Source organism: Rhinopithecus roxellana, chromosome 11, assembly GCF_007565055.1.
Source record: "Rhinopithecus roxellana isolate Shanxi Qingling chromosome 11, ASM756505v1, whole genome shotgun sequence".
In the NCBI taxonomy this organism is placed as follows: domain Eukaryota; kingdom Metazoa; phylum Chordata; class Mammalia; order Primates; family Cercopithecidae; genus Rhinopithecus; species Rhinopithecus roxellana.
In genome coordinates, this window is record NC_044559.1 from 117,275,918 (window position 1) to 117,293,572 (window position 17,655).

The 17,655-nt window shown below is 37.5% G+C and overlaps 1 protein-coding gene across 4 annotated transcripts in view; it reads left to right on the top strand.

Moving 5' to 3' along the window:
- The window catches only part of STAM (signal transducing adaptor molecule), an 84,490-nt gene that overhangs the window by 24,502 nt on the left and 42,333 nt on the right, over window positions 1-17,655 (top strand). The window contains exon 3 of one of the 4 annotated variants that reach the window (XM_010354750.2): window positions 4,546-4,649. The exons of the other annotated variants lie outside the window; for them this stretch is intronic. The gene's annotated coding sequence lies outside the window, so the exon portion shown is untranslated. The remainder of the gene's footprint in view (window positions 1-4,545; window positions 4,650-17,655) is intronic. 4 annotated transcript variants of the gene reach the window in all.

Sequence of the window (17,655 nt, forward strand, 5' to 3'; positions counted from 1 at the left end):
TTTTCTGACGTCTCAAGATATTCACATGATTTTTAGTGTGCAATTTCCAGTGTATGAGTAACTAGTGAAGAATGCCCAGCCAATTAGGTCATATGATGGGCTGAACAGCCTTCATTTGTTTAGAAATCAAGAGAACTTTCACAATGATAATAGCAGTTTTCTTTAACATGTTTTCACATAAATAATTTTTCTGTGTTAGTGTTGACTGATTTGTTTATATTATCATATGTAAACATAGATGTGAAGATAGATACTGATTATCTGCAATAACAAGTTAAAATTAAAGTTCTGTAATTGACCTCTAGATTAATTTTTGCTATTATTTTATATGTTAATTGTCTTTTCTTAGCTTTAGCCAAAGATATAGTTGATTGAAGGTGGAAAACATCATGTAACTTTTTCTTTACCTGACTACTGGGTATATTTTGGTACTAAATTTATTCTAACAGAATGAGAAAGATCATATTATAGTCATTACTGGTATTTTGTGAAAAATACAAGTGTAAGCCTTTGGGAAGGAGTTTGTTAAAAATGGTTTTCCTTGGCTTTGTATTTTGTCCTGGACTGGACTGTGACTGTTTCTGACCTTTGGTAGGTAGGTGAAAGAATATTTCCTGATTTTTGTAAGGAAAAAATAATCTCTGACCCGGATATCCTAGAGTTGAAAGGGCAGCATCAGTAGAGAAACAGACCTCTTTCAAGTCTTTTTTTTCTTCCTATAATCGTATCTTCATTTTACAGAACTTTGTCTTCAAAGTCTTTTAAATGCTCTTTTAAGAATAATCTCCACGTATTGACTACTTATTATTTGCCAGACCCTGTTAAAGTGCCTTATGAATACTTTGTGTGATCATCACAGCAGTTCTAGGTACTGTAGATTCTCCCAGCTTTCAAGTGAGAAGTGTAATTCATATTTAGGATTCTTTTGTATAACTTAAAATAGGGGAAGGGTTCCAGCAGAATTAAATAATTTTTTTATTTTTTTGAGACAGAGTTTCACTCTTGTTGCCTAGGCTGGAGTGCAATGGCACGATCTCGGCTCACTGCAACTTCTGCCCCCTGAGTTCAAGCGATTCTTCTGCTTCAGCCTCCTGAGTAGCTGGGATTACAGATGCACGCCACGATGCCTGGCTGTTTTGTATTTTTAGTAGATATGGGGTTTCAACGTATTAGGCTGGTCTTGAACACCTGACCTTGTGATCTGCCCACCTCGGCCTCCCAAAGTCCTGGGATTACAGGCGTGAACCACCTCTTCCAGCCCACAGAATTTTTTTTAAAAACATGATCTCGATTTCCATGTTTTGTTCAGTTTTGTAACATGGCAGAAATTCTTTAATTCATTTCCCTTTCTTTGCATTAGTCATTTTTTCTTTTATTTGTCAAACACTGAATACCAAGTATCATGCTTTGGCTATACAGTGGTGAATAAAACAGGCATACCCTTTGCCATCAATGGTGCTGATATTCTAATGGTGGAAGATGTGAAATTAACAGATAAACAGATGATGGTCAATAGCTAAGAAGTTAGAAACCAGAGTCCTTTAATGGAAAACAGAAGGGTAGACTGGTATGAAGGGATTACATTTATGCTATAATTTTAATGTTGAGAAGAGACAAAGAGTTCAAAGCACTGCAACCCAGAAAGAAGAATAGCCTGTAGGTGAATGCTGAATGCTACAAGGTAGAGAAAACTTGATGCCTTCTAAGAACTTGTAGGATAACAACGGAAGTCAAGTTGTTGACTAGGCAGTAGGGAATGGGATCCGATGCGAGCTAATTTTTCTATCTTTACTTGCCTAGACAATGATTTTACTTTGTTATTTTACTAAGTCTTAAAAACGCTATATATTTTACAGAATGAGACCTGTCGAGTTCTAATGACTGTTGAGCTTGGTTTGCAGATGAGAAAACTAAAGCCCTGAGATTTTAATGTGACTTGTCTAAAAGGAGTGAGCAGAGGCAAAATTAGAAGTCAGATTTCCTTACTTCCCATTTTATGTTTTTTTCTACCTTCACTGTGCTGTGTGCTTAAGTGCTTGTATGAGCAGTTATATTTGAAGGTTGAAATTACGAATCAAGACATACCAATCTTATATTAAAGTTTTTGGTGATTCTTCTCTCCCCCATACATTATGTTACGTTGTGTTTTGTTTGAAATACACCTTAGTGTTATATGGTCTGGGAAACTGAAAATATTATACTGAATTTAATCCTCAATATTTTAGTTCGGTATGTAGAAGTTTAGTTTACCTCCTTTTCTAATGAAGTCCTTTGGGACTCACATGAACGTGTTTGTTAAATAGTCAAATAGCATCCCTGTGTATATTTATCTATATTCATGTTCCATTATCTCATAAGAAATGCCTACTTAATAAGCTTATCATTAAGGGAAGAATTTGATATTTGTACTCTATATTTTACCCCTTTTTATATGTTGTGTGGATTATGTTTTATGTAATGTGTGTTACAAATCAAATTTGCATTTTGAATGTGTTCGTATATAAGGATTGCATTATTTCTGTTGTGATTTCTTTTGTATTTTTATATTAGAATTCTCTTATGTCTGTGACATGCCTTCACACTTATGAAAGGCATCTAAATAAACTTTAATATTCAAGGAGCATTTATATTATCTGTTAATTTCTAAAATATTTAGTTCATTCAGCAAAGATTTCAGTTCCCATGTCTTTTAGCTCCTACGTGCCCGCTAGGTCCTGGTTTACTAAGACCTATAAAAGCTATGCATGCACATACTCCTCCTTCTTCCAGAAATACGTATGTCCTTGAATGGTAAACCACAGTAAAGCTTTTTTCATAGCATTTTAGATGAAGATGTAAAGTTTAAATCACTCTAAAATAACTTTGAAAGCTACAGTTGTAAAAGTAAAGAAAGAATGAGACATTTTTGTGCTTTCAAGAACTAACATTGTTGAGAGTCTTTCAATCCCTGGCATGAGTCTAGGAGTTTTATATTAACATTCGGATAAGGAGGTATTAGACATCTCCTCTTTTACAGATGAGGTCTGTCAAAGCTTCAAATCCTTTTTCTACTGTATCACAATGCTTCTTTTGTTTAGTGACGGTTTTCAACCTGGGTGGTATTGCTCCATTAGGGATGGTTTCAGGTGTCCCATGACAGGGGGGTTACTACTGATGTTGATCAGTAGCAATTAGCAGGGATCAGGGATGCAACATGCCAGATAGTCTTTCACTAGCGTTCTTGTACTTTTTTAGTCCGACTTCATAGGTTATTAGAGGCTAACTATGCAAACATATTTGTTAACTATGTTGTTTATTATTATTGCTATTGATAATTTTTGTTTTGATCACTTTTCTTTTACATTTGCGATACTTTTAGGCAAATACCCTGTTATTTTGTTATGCCCTGAGAGAGGGATAATGAAGAGGTGATATCCTCATTTTGAAAAGTTGATTGGTCTCAAAATCATTGATTAATTTAGTAATATATACAGGAATTAGAATTTAAATTTACTGTTTTTTCAATGACAATAATTTCCTTAAGAGTATAAAATCTTCCTGTCACTACTCAGCATATGGTTTTTATGATACTAAAAAGTAATTTTCAACTGAGATATAGAGCTATTTGAAATAAGAGACTTTTCAAAAGTTTTATACAGCGTAGGATGTCACAAATCTTGACTCCTTTTTCCAATAATAGCTTTAAATATTCTTGACTTCCTCCTATATAGTAATGGAAATACCTTTTCAGGTAATCTCACTAACTGGTGACTGCGCTTAACGTTGAGCTATAGATCTCTCATAACTGCACAACAGTATACCTGTAAGTAGATAGACATTTATAAATAATATAGTGACATTGTTGAAAACTTACTGTGGGCCATTCAAAGACATTTGAAATTTCACTTTTTTTGGAAAAGAGAATTGCAGGAATGCAAAATTGCTTTTAGTTTTCCTTGATCCTCTGACTGTAGAATTGAGCTGTATCATATACATGTTTAACCTACTGAATTTAACTGTATTCTTTTCCAGCCTCCTCAGGTTTTTTTTCCCAGAAAACTTGTGCCTGCCAATTCATTTAGTGAGCTTACATGTGCTGTCTCACAATTACAATTCCCACTTTTCTCATAGCGGCAGTACCTTGCTGTGCTGAGGGCCATTCTTGCTCGGAGCATGCATATTTTATCTAACATAGTCCTATATGCAAGCCAGCTTCTTCAGCTGTTGCTCAAAGTAACAGTTTTGCTTTAATAATTGAGGAAAAGTTGGCTATCTTGGACACGTTTGAGAGACGGTTCATGAGTTCTCCAATAGGTAAAACCCTAATCAAAGAACATGGATTAACTACAGATTTGGCCTTACACCTTGACTTTGGAAACTGACCTTCAGAAATGTTGCTCTTCTGTGACATCTTACAGCAGTGTGATTTGTGTTATGGTCATTTATCAAATAATAAGAGAAGTAGGTATTTTTAGGTGGAAAACTGGGAAAGGTGAGAGATAATTCTCCTTTCCCTATTCTTTGTCCCTGTCCCTGACCCCTATCTTTTTCTTTTCCCATCTCAAGATAAGGAAAAGAGAGGATGTGTCTTACAAAAAGTTTTAAAATACCAAAATGGGGTTTTAAGAAGCTTTTTGAGAGAGATGAGGATTTGCCCACCCTTTAAACAGGTAGGTGATGGAAACCTTTGGTAGACTCTTCTAAGTGCACGTGCAGATTTTCTCTTACCATGTATTTTACAAGATATTTTATTTGTGTTTATTGCCACCTGTCTCTTTTTCTCACATCCTCTGTTTCTCCCAGCACTATTTATTGTGCGTTTTCCCCCCTTATCATGGTTTTATTATAGTTTTATTATCTACATTTTATGAAAGGATGTGCGTTTTCCACTTAGCGAACTCAGTGGAAGATATGCAGAACTTGGTAATAAATAGAGCTTTATAAGGAAGATGAGTTATTCTACATATTAGTTGCACAGTAGTGAAAAGTAGTATTTTTTGTGTTTTGCTCAGTGACTTTTTTTTGAGCATCAGCCATGTTGAAGGCACAATTCTGGGCCCCATTCACAATGACGATGTTTTAAGTTCAGTCATGGGAGAGCAACAGCAGTTGCTAAATAATTCTTGTTTTTATTTTCTCAAATTTCAATTGAGAGTTTATTATGTGCCAGAGGGCATGGTTAAGGAGTGGCATGCCAAGGATGAGCTGTGTAACCCTGGGCCCTGCCTTCCGCAGCCCTCATGATGAGGAGATAAATAGTTAAGGAGAAAAACCCCACAAACCAACCCAACAAAAGAGAGGTGTTAAATGCCAAAGCTTTATCACATGGTGGTGAAGAGTCGGATTGTCTGCTTGTAAGGTTCTTAGCATGGCATCTAACACAAAGCAGGCACTCCCTAAGTGTTAACTATTAGTGTTACAACTATTATCTGACAGATTTAGTTCAATATTTGAGTTTGCAGGTGGAATACCTAACATTCCAGGCACCGCTTGATGTGGGGAGCTGTCAAGGGCCTAAGTTCCTCAGTTTAAGAGATGTGTAAGCTCTGATCTGTAGGATGAGTAAGCATTGACCAAGAACAGCAGGGCAGGAGAGTCCTAGCGAGGGACTGGAGGTCCCAGAGAGCAGGGTGCTTTTGAGAAGTGATCCAGAGATGAGATTCATGGGTGGATTTTGTAAGCCTGACCTAATTTGGGTTTTATAAACTTGAAGTGAATTTAAGTACGTATTATGCTTAAGTCATGTTTTAAACAAAGATTAAAAGAAGACCCAAGCAATTCTAAATAATATGACTTAGTACTATTCAAACCTACTAGCTGTCAGCTTTCTTTGTTAGAGGCTGTTCTAGTTATCTCTTACTACACACCTCTTAGTAGTAACCATCCTAACACTTAGCTTAAAAGAACAGTTTATTATATCTCAAAGTTATGTGGGTTAACAGCTGGGCAGTTATTGTGTGGGGTCTCTCAGGAAGTTGTAGTTACATAGTGCCTGGGACTACGGTCATCTGAAGGCTTCACTGGGATAGATGCTTCGTATGGCGAGCAGTGATGGTTGGCCATTACCTGGGACCTCACATGGGCTATCAGTTGAAACTCTTACCCAAGGCCTCTGCTTGTGGCTTGAGTTTCTCACAGAATGGTGGCTGGCTTCCCAGAGGGAGCATCCTAAGAGCCAGTGCTCCAGGAGACCCAAGTGTACTCCACATGGCTTCTTGTAAACTATGAGTCTCAGAATGTCACTTCCACTATATACACACACACACACACACATACATATATGTATATGTAGACACTTTTTTTTTTTTTTTTTTGAGACGGAGTCTCGCTCTGTCGCCCAGGCTGGAGTGCAGTGGCCTGATCTCAGCTCACTGCAAGCTCCACCTCCTGGGTTCACGCTATTCTCCTGCCTCAGCCTCCTGAGTAGCTGAGACTACAGGAGCCCACCACCACGCCTGGCTGATTTTTTGCATTTTTAGTAGAGACGGGGTTTCACCATGTTAGCCAGGATGGTCTCGATATCCTGACCTCGTCGTCTGCCGGCCTTCGCCTCCCAAAGTGCTGGGATTACAGGCGTGAGCCACCACGCCCAGCCTTTTTTTTTTTTTTTTTGAGGTGAAGTCTCGCTAGTGTCATGATCTTGGCTCACTGCAAGCTCCGCCTCCCGGATTCACTCCATTCTCCTGCCTCAGCCTCCCAAGTAGCTGGGACTGCAGGCGCCCGCCACCACACCCAGCTAAGTTTTTGTAGTTTTAGTAGAGACGGGGTTTCACTGTGTTAGCCAGGATGGTCTCGATCTCCTGACCTCGACTTCCACTGTGTTTTATTGGTCAAGCAAGTCACTGAAGTCAGTCCAGATTCAAGGGGAGAGTGGTTAGATGTCACCTCTTGATGGGAAATGCTAAGGTCATATTGTAGAAGAGCATGTGGGAAGGGAATTATTACCATAGTTATCTTTGGAATACATAATTTGCTTGAGGCCTGTTAGTTCCATAAGTGTTGAATCAGAACTTTGAACTTAACAAAACAATGAAATGTACCATTAGAAAAAAATCTAATAGACAAAATTATAAATTCCACTTTTGATACTTTGAGACACTCAGTCCTTAAGAACTGGAATGACAAAATGTGATACAAGAGTTACTTCATTTTTTTTTTTTTTGAGACGGAGTCTCGCTCTGTCGCCCAGGCTGGAGTGCAGTGGCGCGATCTCGGCTCACTGCAAGCTCCTCCTCCCGAGTTTACGCCATTCTCCTGCCTCAGCCTCCCGAGTAGCTGGGACTACAGGCACCTGCCACCTTGCTCGGCTGGATTTTTTGTATTTTTTAGTAGAGACGGGGTTTCACCGTGTTAGCCAGGATGGTCTCGATCTCCTGACCTCGTGATCCGCCCGTCTCGGCCTCCCAAAGTGCTGGGATTACAGGCTTGAGCCACCGCGCCCGGCCAAGTTACTTCATTTTTTAATCTAACATTTAATTATGACTTTTGACATGGAAAAAACTGTTCTGTGTTGAAAGATGTACCCATTTGTGCGTATTTATAAATATGAACAGCTGACAGATATGGAATCTTAACTGACTAGGTAGTCATGAAGATTTTCTTTCAAGGTGCCTTTTCATGGCTTGGTTTTAGACACATGTCCTGATAAAGCTTTTAGTTTATGAAAATTCATAAAAGCCAAATTAAAGACAATAGCATTTTCTGACTGGGCACGGTGGCTTACACCTGTAATTCCAGCACTTTGGGAGGCCAAGGTGGGTGGATCACCTGAGGTCACGAGTTCGAGACCAGCCTGGCCAATATGGTGAAACCCTGTCTCCACTAAAAACAAAAAAATTAGCTTTGTATGGTAGTGCCCACCTGTTATCTCAGCTGCTTGGGAGGCTGAGGTGGGAGAATTGCTTGAACCTGGGAAGTGGAGGTTGCAGCGAACTGAGATCGTACCACTGCATTCCAGCCTGGGACACAGAGTGAGACTGTCTCAAAAAAAAATAAAAATAAAAAGATAGTAGCATTTTCTGAAATTGATGGTTTTAAACATGATATTGTAGTTTATATAAAGTTTGGACAATTATGTTTATGTCACAGTTTTAACTTATACAGGGATTCACTTAAGTTTTAGAAAAAGACAGTAGGCTAGACTATGAACTTCATGAAGCAGAGTCAGTCTCCTCTTGTTCACTGCTTTATTCCTAAAGCCTTGCATAATACTTGTCACCTAGAAGGTAATTAATGAACATTAGTTATGGAAAGTATTATGAACAGAATTCTTTGGTACCTATTGAATTTTTTTTTACCAGTGCCACTCTAATTTTTATGGAGGTGATTCACCCTGAAAGTCTTGCTTACCTAATTAGATTAATCGAAAGAGTTGGTATCCTTTAGCACTGATATATACAAATAGTACTGTATGTGGTAGAATCAAATTATCTGAGTACTTCCAACAAGATGAATGAGCAAAAATGAGAAGTTTTCTTAATTTACCGTTAGATCAGAGAAGTGACTGCTGATAGAATTCATTAAAAAAAAAATCTGTCCTTTGCACATTTGCCTTAAGAGCTTCAAGTTCTGCAGAGTTTGTGTTTTGTTTCAGAGATTAGATAGGTCTATTGCAAAAGAAAGCACAGTTTGGATATTTCGGTCTGAAGATTGATTGATTAATTTTAATTTACTTCCAGGCATGAGCTGACTTGTTTTTAGTAGTTACGACTTCACATAGAAACTGAATGGTTGAGAGTGGTCTGATGGATCGGGAGTGGGTGTAGGGAGGATGTGGTAGAGAGGAGCTCCATCTTAAATCTGTTTTCTTTGAATCTGACAGTGCAGTTTGTTGAGGCAGGTTGGAGTAATACTAGTAAATAATGAAACTCAATATGATGCTTCCAGTTCATCAGCTGACATACACTGTGTAGGTAGTTATGTACATTCCTGCAAAGTCTGTTTTCTGTCTGCTTTGTGATTTGAGAAAAAGACTTTGGAAGCTGTATCCGTATAGAAATACTGCCCCCTTTTCCTTTACCCTTTTACAAACTATATGAGCCAGATCTATTCATAAAAAGATGATTTTGTGGATGAACATAGATTTCACTGTTGTGACCATAACATCCAGTTTGCCTTGGACAATTGTAGTTTGTGCCTGCTGTTCCTCTGTTATGTCCAGTGAGCACCGCCTTTCACTCTCAAAAGGGTGCTTGTGTAGAGGATGAATTACATAGACACCATGCTTGTAATCAACTTTCATTTGTCATTGGAAGGATAATAGCCATAAATATACTTACATTAAATTCACTTGTAATCCCCATAGCTTTTAAAAAATAGTATTTTAACCATACTTTTAATAGCATGGTAAGATTTAATAATTATATATATATATGTATGTTCAGTATTACCCATCTGGTGGACATACTAAAAACTGAATTAAAAATGCATAGGACAGAATGAGATAGTTCACAATAGTGGGTAAGTTCTGTTTTGTAGACAATTCTGAAGGGATTTTTAAGCTAGTATCTAAAAAGATACTGCTGTGTTTGCACAAACAAGGTGTTCATCAGCACTTAGGAGCATTCTTACTGGCTTTGCAGCTCTGTCCTTTTAATGGTTCAGTAACCGATTTTATTTTGGTGCCAAAGATATCTTTGCCTTGGTTTTTACAATTGGCTGTGGTAAAATAACATTGGAATGTCTAAAATAAAAAGGAATAATTTCATTTCAATACACCTTTCCCCATCATCCTTTCCAAAAGCCACAGGTTTCATACCTTAAAAATAAAAAAGTGATTTGTAAACAAAATATATAATCAATTTTATTTAAAATTTGGTAAATAAAGTGTACAGGATTATTTTCTAAAATGTTTATTCAGCTGAATCATCTTTGGATTATTTTTTACTGATTTTAAGTTTAGTATTCAAATAATTCTTTTTATCTGGCCTTTACCATGCCTTGAAGTGATTGTTTTGTGTTTTTATGTCAGCATGGTAGTCACAACTGCAAGTTAGTATGGGATCGCAGACCCTGGCTCCTAAATTAAGTCCAACTGTGAAAAAGGCCAAATCTAAATAATAGTGTTAAAGTACATAGTTTCTTCAGTCTAATGATGCTGCTATCCGAAAATTTTAATATCTTACAAAATCAGTAAAGTAGAAGAAAAAAGTTTTAGACTAAAAAAATCGAATGCTTGACACATAATAGACATTCAATAAATATTACTTCTTTTGTGTGTTGTTTCTCCCTTCATGCTCTTTAGGTGGAAGCAGCCTCACAGGCAGTTGAGAATCCTTAAAATCAGGAATCCTACCTTGTATCCTAATTTTTCTATATAATTATTAAAAAGGATTTTTTGTATTTATTACAGTGCTAACTAATTATACTTAAGCGTATTGCTTTACTTTCCAGGGCTCATTGGAGTTCAAATTGCTTGATAAATGTTTTTGCTTTTATAAATATATGTATATTTCACATACCATCAAATTTACCATTTTAGAATATGCAATTCAGTGGGTTTTAATGTGTTCATAAGTTTGTGCAACAGTATCTAATTACTGAACAATAATCATCCCAAAAAGAAACCTGTACTCATTAGCAGTCACTCCCATTGCCACCTCTCCTCATTCCTGGAAACTACTAATCTACTTTGTATCTGTATGGATTTGCCTATTACAGACATTTCATATAAATGGAGCTCTGCAATATGTGTTCTTTTGTGACCAACTTTCTTCATGTGGTGTAGTTTTTTTTTTTTTTTTTGGGAGACAGAGTCTAGCTCTGTCACCCAGCCTGGAGTGGAGTGGCACAATCTCATCTCACTGCAACCTCCACCTCCTGGGGTCAAGAGATACTCCTGCCTCAGCCTCCAGAGTAGCTGGGATTATAGGCACATGCCACTGTGCCTGGCTAAGTTTTTGTATTTTTAGTAGAGATGAGGTTTCACCATGTTGTCCAGGCTGGTCTCGAACTCCTGACCTCAGGTGACCCGCCTGCCTCGGCCTCCCAAGGTGCTGTGATTATAGGTGTGAGTCACTGTGCCCAATCTTATGTTGTATAATTTTTTGGAGGTTCATTTATGTTGTAGCTGGTATTAGTACTTCATTTATTTTATTGTGGTAAAATATATTTAACATAAAATTTACCATTTAAATAATTTTTAAGTGCGTAATTCATTGGCATTTAGTACATTCACAGTATTATTCAACCAACACCACTATCCATTTTCAGAACTTTTTCATCATCCCAAGTAGAAACTCTATACCTTTGAAATAATAGCTCTCCATTCCCCTCCTAGCCACTAGTTACTTTTTTCTATGTTCTGTCTTTATGAATTTGTCTATTCTAGGTACCTCATGTAAGTGGAAGCATAGAATTATGTGTGCTTTTGTGTCTGGCTTATTTCACTTAGCATAATGGTTTCAAGGTCCATCCATGTTGTATATATAGCGTGTGTCAGAATTTTCTTAAGGCGGAATACCATTCCGTTGTATATCACATTTTGTTTATCCATTCTTTTGTTGATGGACATTTGGCTGTTGTGAATACTATTAATACTACTCTGAACATGGGTGTACAGATACTGGTTAGAGTCCCAGCTAGATTATATGTGGTTATACTTAATTTTTTGAGGAACTACCACACTTTTCACAGTAGCTACACCATTTTACATTCCCACTGGCAATGTACAAGTGTTCTGATTTCACTACATCCCCTCCAATACTTGGTCTCTTTCCTTTCTTAAAAACGTAGCCAGCCTGGTGAGTGTGAAGTGGCGTCTCAATGTGGTTTTGATTTGCATTTCCCTAATGACTAGTGATGTTGAGCATCTTTTTATGTGCTTATTGGCTATTTGTGTATCTTTGGAGAAATGTCTATTCAAGTCCTTTCCCCATTTTTGAATTGGGTTGTTGTTTGTTGTTGAGATGTAGGAGTTCTTTATGTATTCTGGCTGTTAATCCCTTGTCATGTGTATGATTTGGAAATATTTTCTGCCATTCTGGTGGGTTGACTTTTCTTTATTGATGGTGTCCCTTAATGCACAAAAGCTTTTAATTTTGTTGTTTAATTTATGTATTTTTTTAAATGAAGAGTTGATGTTAATTTGTAAACATTTGGTAGAATTCACCAGTGAAGCTTTCTAGTTCTGAGATTTTCTTTGTGGGAGGTTTTCTTAATCAGTAATTTAGTCTTTTTACTAGTTACATAGCTCTATTCAGATTTTCTGTTTCTTCTTAAGTCAGTTTCTTTTATTTTTCTTTTTTTCTTTCAACACCTAAGCATACCAGAGTTTCAGTAGTTTCCTGTCTTTGTAGGGATTTGTCCATTTTAACTGGGTTTATCCAATTTGGTGGCATAAAGTTGTTCATAGTGTTTTGTAAAATCCTTTTTATTTCAGTAAGGTTGAGAGTAATGTTCCCTCTTTGTTTTCTAATTCTAATAAATTGAGCCACCTTTCTTTCTTGGCCAGTCTAACCAAAGGTTTTTCAGTTTTGTTGATCCTTAAAAAAAAAAAAAACTTCTGTTTTCATTGGCTTTTCTCTATTGTGTTTCTGTTGTCTGTTTCATTTATTGCCTCTCTTTATTGTTTCCCTCCTTCTGCTTTGCTTGTTTTGGGTTTAGTTGCTCTTTTTCCTGGTTTCTTAAGGTATGATCTTAGGTTATTGATTTGAGATCTTTTTCCCCAATTCTTTAGATTGTAGCAAAATAAACATAGCATAAAATTTGCCATCTTAATGGTATTGAATACCTGCATTATGTTGTGAACTATAGTCACCATCTACCTCCAGAACTCTTTTTTTTTTTTTTTGAGACGGAGTCTCGCTCTTGTTGCCCAGGCTGGAGTGCAGTGGTGCGATCTCAGCTTACTGCAAGCTCCGCCTCCTGGGTTCATGCCATTCTCCTGTCTCAGCCTCCCGGGTAGCAGAACTCTTTAAAACTGAAACTGTATACCCATTAAACAATTGAACAAAATTGAACAACTACTCCCCATTCCCTGCTCTCCAGGCCCCCTGGCAACCACTTTCTGTCTATGATTTTGACTACTCTTTTTTTTTTTTTTTTTTTAATTTTGGAGATATGGTCTCACTCTGCCACTGAGGCTGGAGTGCAGTAGCACAATCATGGCTCACTGCAGCAAGTGATCAGCCCACCTCAGCCTCTGTAGCTACAAGTGTGTGCCACCATGTCCGGCTCATTTTAAAAATTTCTTGTAGAGACAGGGTCCCACTATATGGCCCAGGCTGGTCTCACACACCTGGGCTGGAGCAATCTTTCTACCTTCATCTCCCAAAGTGCTGGAATGATAGGTGCAAGCCACTGTGCCTGGTCTTGATTTTGACTACTCTTAGTACCTCATCTAAGGGGCATCATACAGCATTTGTCCTGTTGTGACCAGCATAATGGCTTTAAGATTCATCCCTGTTGTAGCATATGTCAGAATTTCCTTTTTATAAAGGCCGAATAGTATTCTTTGTATGTATATACCACATTTTGCTTATCCATTTATGTGTCTGTGGACACTTGGGTTGCTTCCACCTTTTAGCTATTGCGAATAATACTGCTGTGAACACCAGTGCACCACTATCTCCTCCAGACCCTGCCTGCTTTCAGTCCTTTGGGGTATATACCTGGAAATGGAATTGCTGGAGCATATGGTAATTCTATTTTTATTATTCAAGGAACCATTATACTGTTTTACACGGCACCTGTAGCATTTTACATTCCCACCAACAGTGCACAAGTGTTTCAGTTTCTCCACATCTTTGTCAACACTTAGATTTTTTCTGTTTTTCTTTGTAGTAGCCATCCTGATGGGTGTGAGGTAGTACTGAGATCATCTTTTTTTTTTTTTTTAAATGTAGGTGCTTATAGGTATAAATTTCCTTCTGAGCACTGTTTTTACTGTACCCTTAAGTTTTCTTGGGTTATGTTTTCCTTTTCATTAATCTCAAAGTATTTTCTGATTTCACCTGTGATTTTTTTCTTTGAGCCATTGGCTATTTAGGAGGATGTTGATTTTCACATATTTTAATTTTCTACATTTCTTTGTTCTTTCAAATTTTATTCTACTGTCTTTGGAGAACATGCTTTCTATGATTTTTTTAAATCTTTTTAAATCTGTAGAGACTTGTTTTGTGACTTAACATTGTTTATCCTGTGTAATGTCCATATGCCCTTGAGAATAATATATTGTATTATTTTTAGTTGAAATAATTTATAGATGTTGACAATGTGTTATTAGAGGAAAATATATGTCATTTTAATCTGATGATTTAATATTTTGAGGCTATCCTTTTGACTTATATAAAGACTCCCTGTTTATGTTATCTTAATTTATTGGGAGGCACATCTGTGGCCAGAACATAGCATGTTTGAGAGTGACAGGTATGAATCTTGTTAGTGCCTATTACTGCCTGGTAACTGGCATCATGGGCAAGGAACTGTACTTCAGTAAATGGAGGACTTGGTTTGCTGTGAATGTTTTGAACACTGAATAAGTCCTTTGCTATTATATAATTTTTGAGAGCCTAAGCACATGATGTTTCATAGGTTATATGAGTGGTTACTCTGCTTTACTATTATCACTAATTACCATAAAACATCCCCATGAAATGCATGTTTGCTACATGCTTGACCTGTCATTTAAATAGATCTGTTTTTACTGAGCTATGATTTATCTACAACAAAAAATGCATCCCTTGTACATGTATGGTTTGATAGTTTGATGCGTTTTGACAAATATATACACCTATATAAGTATCATCCCAACCAAGATGGCATTTAATCACTCCCAAAAGTTCCTTCTACCTTATGCAATTACTAATATGCATTGTCACTATAGATTAAATTTCCTTTTCTAGAATTTCATAAAATGAAATGGTATTGTTAGTACTCCTGTGTCTAGCACTAAATATGTTTTTTTTTTGAGGCGGAGTCTCGCTCTGTCGCCCAGACTGGAGTGCAGTAGCGCAATCTCGGCTCACTGCAAGCTCCGCCTCCCGGGTTCACGCCATTCTTCTGCCTCAGCCTCCCGAGTAGCTGGGACTACAGGTGCCCGCCACCTCGTCCGGCTAGTTTTTTGTATTTTTAGTAGAGACGGGGTTTCTTTTTTTTTTTTTTTTTTTTTTTTTTTTTTTTTTTTTTTTTGAGACGGAGTCTCGCTCTGCCACCCAGGCTGGAGTGCTGTGGCCAGATCTCAGCTCACTGCAAGCTCTGCCTCCCGGGTTAACGCCATTCTCCTGCCTCAGCCTCCCGAGTAGCTGGGACTACAGGCGCCCGCCACCTCACCCGGCTAATTTTTTTGTATTTTTTAGTAGAGACGGGGTTTCACCGTGTTAGCCAGGATGGTCTCGATCTCCTGACCTCGTGATCCGCCCGTCTCGGCCTCCCAAAGTGCTGGGATTACAGGCTTGAGCCACCGCGCCCGGCCAAGAGAGACGGGGTTTCACCATGCTAGCCAGGATGGTCTCAATCTCCTGACCTCGTGATCCGCCCGTCTCGGCCTCCCAAAGTGCTGGGATTACAGGCTTGAGCCACCGCGCCCGGCCGCGCTCAATATGTTTTTAAGATGAATTCATATTTTTGTGTGTATCAATATTCCTGTTTTTTTGGGAAGAGGTATTACATTGTGTTAATATATTGCAGTTTATCCTTTCATCTGTTGATGAGCATTTGGATTGTATCCAGGTTTTGACTCTATGAGCAGAGCCTGTGTGAACATTCTTATACAGAATACTGGATAGTGTGCTTTCACTTTCATGTCCTTAAGGGAAATTATGGTTCTGTGATTTCATTTGATGTAAGCATTAGATATATGTTATTTGATTTCCAAATATTTGGATATTTTTATGCTATCATTTTGTTATCAATTTGTAGTTTAATTTTGTTATGGTCAAGGAATGTACTTTGTATGACTTTAGTCCTTTCACATTTATCAGTGTTTGTTTTACAGGACAGAATGCAGTCCATTTTGTTGAATTTTCCATGTACATGGGAAAAAATGGGTATAGTGCCATGGGTGGGTGGATTGTTGTGGAATGCCAGTCAGGTCACGTTGTATCATAGTGCCATTCAAGTATTCCATATCGGTAATTTTTTTTCTTGTGTTATCAAGTCATTGAGGGGGGCATGTTGAAGTTTCCAGTAGATTTGTCTGTTTTTCCTTTCAGCTCTATCAATGTTTCCTTTATATATTTTGAAGTTCTATTATTGTGTTCATACACATTTAGAATTATGTTTTCTTGGGGGACTTAACCGTTTTATTATTATGTACTGTCTCTCTTTATCCCTGTTAGTATTCCTTGTTATGAAAACTGCTAACAGTAGTGAACTGATACAAGTATAGTTGGATTACAGTCTTACTCTGCCATTTTTCTAGATGATTGGTTATGTTTCTTCTGTTTTCTCTTTCTGTCTTTTGTGTATCAACCAAATAGTTTTTATGGTTTTTTTTTTTTTTTTTTTAAAACTTTTTTTTGAGACAGGGTCTCACTCTCTCTCTCAGGATGGAGTACAGTGTTGCCATCACAGCTCACTACATCCTCAACTTCTGGGGCTCAAGTGAACCTCCCACCTTAGGCCATTCCCTGTGCCCCTAGGAGCTGGGACCATTTCTGGCTAATTTTTGTATTTTTTATTTTTATTTTTTGTAGAGATGAGATTTCACAGTGTTGCCCAGGCTGGTCTCGAACTTCTGGGCTCAAGCCATCTGCCCGCCTCAGCCTCCCAAAGTGTTGGGATTATAGGTGTGAGCCACTGCACCCAAGCTATTTTATTTTCATTTCTCTCTTAAAAGTATTTGTAGTGGTGGCTCTCTGTTAAATTTTTTCATTTTTTTCTCTCTGTACTTCAGTTTAGATACTTTCAGCATATTTTCAAATTGACTGATCTTTCATTCTTACCTGATTAATTCCATCCATTTTTCACTTTACATATTTTTTGTCTCTAGAGTTTTCTCTGGGCACTTTTTAATATATCATTTCTTCATGATTATGTGGATTATTTCCAGCATACTTTAATAGCTTATATAAAGTCCTTGACTGCTAATTTCATCATCTTTGTTATTTCTGCATTCTTAGTTGACTGAATTTTCTGCTAGTTGTGTGTGATAGTGTTCTTCTTCATATCATGTCTTCATATCATTTTATTGAATGCTTAGTATTTTGAATTTTACATTGTTGAGCATCAGGTGTTGTATTCCTGTTAAGGAGTGTTGGACTTTATTTTTCAGAAGTTGTTACATTTGTCTGTGGCTTATGTTGTTAGGCCATGTGTAGGTATGGTTGAGCTGCGTTGCTAGGGTCTAAACTCCCCTGTATATCCACTGAATGCTCTGGATTTTCAATAGATGCTTCACTGTGGTCTCATTTCTGACAACTGTGTGAACTTTGGATCTCTTTAGCATATTGCCCTGGTCGCTTTTTGACCAGTTTCATGGAGTTTTTCACCTGTGCATGTGTGGGTTTTTCAGAAAGTCTTCACTGATACTTGGAAACTGCCTCTAGGCAGAAAGTTGAGGCAAACTTCTGGCTTATCTAATTAATTTTCCTTCTTGTGGATTATCATTCAGTACTGCCTGTGGCCTCATGTCTTTAAAAAGTTAACTTCAATGTGTATTTTCAATCTATTTTTCCAGTTTTCTAATTGTTTACAACGGGAGTGTATAGTCTGGTCTGTTTTTCCACCCTGGCTGGA